We start from the raw sequence: 6,690 nt of genomic DNA, 5'->3' as shown, positions 1-6,690 counted from the left end.
AACGGCAACAAAAGCCAAAATTGACAAATGGGATCTAATTAAACTAAAGAGTTTCTGCACAGCAAAAGAAACTACCATCAGAGTGAACAGGCCAAACACTGCATGTTCTCACTCATAGGTGGAAACTGAATGGAATCATTGGACACAGGAAGGGGAACATCACACACTGGGGCCTAATGTGGGGAGGGGGGAGGGGGGAAGGATAGCGTTAGGAGATATACCTAATGTAAATGATGAGTTAATGCGTGCAGCACACCAACATGGCACATGTATACATATGTAACAAACCTGCACATTGTGCACATGTACCCTAGAACTTTAATAAAAAAAATAAAAAAAATTTTTGAATGTTTTTAATCAGTTCCAGGGTACAGTCTGTGTTCCGTTATCTGTAAATATAGGGAGCTCCCCATGTAGATATAAAAACAGATAATATTATGTATGGTTCAGTGGTAGAGTAGGTCTGCTAAGCGTTAGATGAAAATGCTGCATGTTGTCTATGTTTTGGCTAAAATACAGCCATGTACATGATTCAGTTTGAAAGGGTGTGGTTCTGTACTTGTAGTTGAAGAATAAAGTTAGCTTACTTATATACACACATCAGAAGTCCCAATTAGAAAATTATATTAACCAAGTGTGTTATTTGCATAGCTATATACTTCCCTACACACTAATAATTTGTATGTTGGGTTCTATTTAATTTGCTTTTTGGTTTGACATCTGCCTTTTAATATTTAAAATTGCACTAATGATGTGGTACATTTTGATAGAATACTCACATTTATAGACTCCTTAGAGCAATCCCAAATTGAAAAAAAGAAATCTGAGATACCTTGATATTAAGCAACTTATTGAGGGTCCGTGTTAAGTTACTTGTTAGTGGTAGAAGTGGATCAAGATTTTAATCCTAACAGGACTACTGCTCAGGACTACTGATGTCAATAAAATCTTAAGTAGAAATTATCCTTTTTTTTTTTTTTTTGAGGCAGGATCTGTTGCCTAGGTTGGAATGCAGTAGTGTGATCACAGCTCACTACAGCCTCAACCTCCTGGGCTCAAGTGATCCTCCCACCTCAGCCTCCTGAGTAGCTAGGACTACAGGTTCATACCACTCCACTACCTGGCTAATTTTTTATATTTTTTTGTAGAGACAGAGTCTTGTTGTGTTGCCCAGGCTGGTCTGCGGGCTCCTGGCCTCCCACCTTTGCCTCCCAAAGTGCTGGGTTTACCTTCATAATTTCTTTTTCATATTGTTTGCTCTTGATATATAGAAATGGTAGTTATTTTTGTCTATTGATTTTGTATCCTGCAACTTTACTGAATTTGCTTATGAGTTCTAATAGTTTTGTGTGTGTGTGTGTGTGTGTGTGTGTGTGTGTGTGTGTGTGGAGTCTTTAAGTTTTTCCCAATATGAAATCTTGGCACCTGTAAATAAGGATGGTTTTACTCACTTCTTTCCAATTTGGATGTCCTTTGTTTCTTTCTCTTGTCTGATTGCTGTAGCTTGGACTTCCAGTACTATGTTGAATAACAGTGGTGAAAGTGGATAACCTTGTCAGGTTCCAGATATTCAAGATTTTCAGTTTTTCCCTATTTCCTATTTCATATTCCCTATTCAGTGCGATACTAGCTGTGGGTCTGTCATATATGGCTTTCATTATGTTGAGGTATGTTCTTTCTATACTCAATTTTTTGAGGGGTTTTAGCATGAGAGGTTTTTATTTTTATCAAATGCTCTTTGTACATCAGTTGAAATGGTCATATGGTTTTTGTCCTTCATTCTGTTGATATATCACGATGATTGATTTGCAGATGTTGAACCATTCTTGCATTCCTGGAATAAATACTCCTTGGTCATGATGAATGATTTTTTAATGTGTTGTTGCATTTGGTTTACTAGTATTTTGTTGAGGATTTTTGCATCAGTGTTCATCAGAGATAATGGCCTATAGTTTACCTTTTTTTTATGTGCCTTTATTTGGTTTTGGTATCAGAGTAACATTGGTCTCATAGAATGAGTTTGAAAGTATTCCCTCCATGTCTACTTTTTGGATTAGTTTGAGTAGAGTTGGTATTAATTTTCCTTTAAATGTTAAAATCAGCAGTGAAATTATTGGTCCTGAGCTTTTCTTTGCTTGGAGAGTTTTTATAGTAGCTTCGATCTTATTATGTGTTACTGGTCTGTTCACAGATTTTGGATTTCTTCATGTTTTAATCTTGGTAAGTTGTATGTGTATAGGAATTTATCCATTTCTTGTAGGTGTTCCAGTTTGTTGGCATATAGTTGCTCATTGTGGCCTCTAATGATCCTTTTAATTTCTGCAGTATCAGTTGTAATTTCTCCTTTTATATCTCTAATTTTATTTATTTGTGTCTTGTCACTTTTTATCTAAGTTAGTCTGGCTAAAGGTTTGTCAGTTTTGTTTGACTTTTAAAAACCAACTTTTTGTTTCATTGATCTTTTGTATTCATTTCAATTCCACTTATTTATGCTATGATGTTTATTATTTATTTATTTTCTTCTATTTGGGTTTGGCTTGCTGTTGCTTTTCTGTTTGTTTAAGATGTATCATTAGGTTGTTTAAGTTTTGCCTTTTTGATGTAGGCACTTCACTTTTAGCTGTATTCTTCTCTCTTAGTACTGCTTTCACTATATCACATAGGTTTGGTATATTGGGTTTACATTATTTTTGTTTCTGGAAATTTTAAAATTTTGTTTTTAATCTCTTCGTTGACCCACTGGTCATTCAGGAGCATGTTGTTTATTTTCCATGTGTTTGTATAGTTTCCAAATTTCCTTTTGCTTTTGCTTTCTAGTTTTATTTTATTGTGGTCAGGGAAGATACATGATATAATTTCAGTTTTTTGGAATGTTTTAAGATTTGTTTCGTGGCCTAATGTTTTTTTTTTTTTTTTTTTTTGAGACAGAGTTTTACTCTTGCTGCCCAGGCTGGGGTGCCGTGGAGCGATCTCAGCTTACTGCAACCTCCACCCCCTGGGTTCAAGTGATTCTCCTGCCTCAGCCTCCTGAGTAGCTGGGATTACAGGCACCCACCACCACACCTAGCTAATTTTTGTATTTTTTGTAGAGACAGGGTTTCACCATGTTGACCAGGTTGGTCTCAAACTCCTGACCTCAGGTGATCCACCTGCCCTGGCCTCCCAAAGTGCTGGGGTTACAGGCGTGAGCTACCACACCTGGCCACATGTGGTCTGTTCTTGAGGATGATCCACGTGCTAAGGAGAGGAATGTATTCTGTAGCTGTTGGATGAAGTGTTCTGTAAATACCTATTAGGTCCATTTGTTCTATAGTGCAGATAAAGTCCAATGTTTCTTTGTTGATTTTCTGTCTGGATAATCTGTCCTGTTGATCTTCTGTCCAGATGATCTGTCTAGTGCTGAAAGTGGGTTGTTGAAGTCTTGAAATTTTAATGTATTTGGGGGTCTCTCATTACCTCCAACAATGTTTGCTTTATACATCTGGGTGCTCCAGCATTGGATGCATATATGTTTACAATTGTTATATCTTCTTACTGAATTGACCCCTTTAATATTATATAGTGATCTTCTCTCTTTTTATAGTTTTTATTTTGAAACCTAATTTGTCTGCTGTAAATATAGTCACTCCTGCTTGTTTTTGGTTTCCATTGGCATGGAAGATCTTTTTCTATCCCTTTATTTTGAGTCTATGTATGTCTGTGTACACAAAAGTGTGTTTCTTGTAGGCAAAAGATTGTTATATCCTTTAAAAAAAAAAATCCATTCTGACACTCCATGTCTTTTAAATGGGGAGTTTAGATTCACATTCTTTTTGTTTTTGTTATTGTTATCACATAATTTTGTTATTGATAAGTAGGGACTTACTCCTACCATTTTGTTGTATATTTATTGGTTGTTTTGTGATCTTCTCTGCCTTTTCTTTCTTCCTATCTTCCTTTTAGTGAAGGAGATTTTCTTGGTTGGTATATTTTAATTTCTTGCATTTTGATTTTTTGTGTATCTGTTGTATGTTTTTAGATTTTAGGTTACCATGAGGCTTGCAAATAATATAATCCATTACTTTAAAGTCATGACAATGTAATACTGATGCATAAACAAACAAGCAAAAGGAAAACTAATAATTCTGTACTTTAACTTTGTGTACTCATTACGTTTTTGTTGTTTCTATTTATATCTTATTATACTGTCTGTGTCTTGAAAAGTTCTTGTCATTATTTTGATCATTTTTCATCTTTCTACATATGAGTAGTTTGTACACCATAGTAACAGTTACAATATTCTGTTTTTTTCTGTGTGCCTACTATTACCAGTTAGTTTTGCATGTTCAGATGATTTCTTCTTGGTCATTAACATCCTTTTAGGTTGAAGAATGTTCTTATTTTTTGTGGGACAGATCTTGTATTGATGCAGCTCCTCAGCATTTTTTTTCTTCTTTTATTTTTTTGACTGGGAAAGTATTTCTCCTTCATGTTTCTAGAATATTTTGGCAGATATACTCTCATAGGGCAAAAGGTTTTCTTTTGTTCGACACTTTAAATATGTCATGCCACTGTCTCCTGGCCTGTAAGGTTTTCACTGAAAAGTCTGTTACCAGACATGTTGAAGTTCCATTGTATTAATATCTTGTTTGTTTCTTTTCTCTTGCTGCTTTTGAGACAGCGTGCTGGCAGCCCTCGCCAGCCCTCACCCGCTCTTGGTGCCGCCTCAGCCTCAGCGTCCACTCTGGCTATGCTTTAGGAGCCCTTCAGCCTGCTGCTGCACTATGGGAGCCCCTCTCTGGGCTGGCCAAGGCTGGAGCCAGCTCCCTCTGCTTGTGGGGAGGTGTGGAGGGAGAGGCGCAAGTGGGAACCAGGGCTGGTGGGCCAGCGTGAGTTCCGGGTGGGCATGGGCTCGGCAGGCCCCTGCACTCGGAGCTGCTGGCTGGCACTGCCAGCCCTGGGCAGTGAGGGGCTTAGCACCGGGACCAGCAGCTGCAGAGGGTGCGCCGGGTCCCTCAGCAGTGCTGGCCTGCCAGCACTGTGCTCAAATTCTCCCCGGGCCTCAGCTGCCTCCCCACGGGGCAGGGCTCAGGACCTGCAGCTTGCCATGCCCGAGCCTCCCCCTCCCTCTGCTGTGGGCTCCTGGGCAGCCCAAGCCTCCTCGACAAGCACCACCCCCTGCTTCAGGAGGCCTGATCCCATCAACTGCCCAAGGGCTGAGGAGTGCGTGTGCACGGTGCAGGACTGGCGGGCAGCTCCACCTGTGGCCCTGGTGCGGGATCCACTAGGTGAAGCCAGCTGGGCTCCTGAGTCTAGTGGGAACATGGAGAACCTTTATGTCTAGCTAAGGAATTGTAAATACACCAATCAGCACTCTGTGTCTAGCTCAAGATTTGTAAATACACCAATCAGTACTCTGTATTTAGCTAGTCTGGTGAAGACTTGGAGAAGTTTTCTGTCTAGCACTCTGTGTCTAGCTAAAGGATTGTAAACACACCAATCAGCACTCTGTGTCTAGCTTAGGGATTATAAATGCACAAATCAGCACTCTGTCAAAACGGACCAATCAGCTCTCTGTAAAATAGACCTATCAGCTCTCTGTAAAATGGACCAATCAGCAGGATGTGGGTGCGGTCATACAAGGGAATAAAAGCAGGCTGCCCAAGCCAGCAGTGGCAACCTGCTCAGGTCCCTTTCTGTGCCGTGGAAGCTTTGTTCTTTCACTCTTTGTAATAAATCTTGCTGCTGCTCACTCTTTGGGTCTGCACTGCCTTTATGAGCTGTGACACTCACTGCAAAGGTCTGTAACTTCACTCCTGAGGCCAGCAAGACCACAAACCCACTGGGAGGAATGAACAACTCCAGACGTGCTGCCTTAAGAGCTGTAACACTCACCGCGAAGGTCTGCTGCTTCACTCCTGAAGCCAGCGACACCACAAACCCACCAGAAGGAAGAAACTCTGAACCTGTCTGAACATCAGAAGAAACAAATTCCAGACACACTATCTTTAAGAAGTGTAACACCCACCGCGAGGGTATGCGGCTTCGTTCTTGAAGTCAGTGAAACCGAGAACTCACCAATTTCAGACACACTTTTAGGACCCTTTATCCTTGACCTTTGGGAGTTTGATTATTAAATACCTTGAGGCAATCTTCTTTGGTTTTAATATACTTAGTGTTCTGTAACCTTCTTGTACTTGAATACTGACCTCTTTCTATAGGTGTGGGAAATTATCTGTTATCTCTTTGAAAAACATTCTACACTCCGCCCCCTCCTTTTAAGGCCAAGAGCTTTTAGATTTGCCCTTTTCGGGCTATTTTCTAGAGCCTGTAGGCCTGATTTATTTTTTTTAATTCATTTTTCTTTTGTCTTCTCTGACTCTGTATTTTCAGATAGCCTGTCTTCAATCACACTAATTATTCTGCTTGATCGAGTCTGCTATTAAGAGACTGGTGCAATCTTCAGTATGTCAACTGCATTTTTCTACTCCAGAATTTCTACTTTATTCTTTTTATTTCAATTTCTTTGTTAAATTTATCTGTTAGAATTCTGAATTTCTTTTCTGTTTTATTTTTAATTTACTTGAGTTTCCTCAAAACAGCTCTTTTGAATTCTCTATCTGAAAGGTCACATACTTCTGTCCCTCTGGGATTGGCCCCTGGTGCCTTATTTAGTTCCTTTGGTGAGCTCACGTATTCCTGGGTAGTCTT

Source organism: Mandrillus leucophaeus, unplaced genomic scaffold (genome assembly GCF_000951045.1).
Source record: "Mandrillus leucophaeus isolate KB7577 unplaced genomic scaffold, Mleu.le_1.0 Scaffold329, whole genome shotgun sequence".
In the NCBI taxonomy this organism is placed as follows: Eukaryota; Metazoa; Chordata; class Mammalia; order Primates; family Cercopithecidae; genus Mandrillus; species Mandrillus leucophaeus.
Note: the sequence above shows the minus strand (reverse complement) of the source record.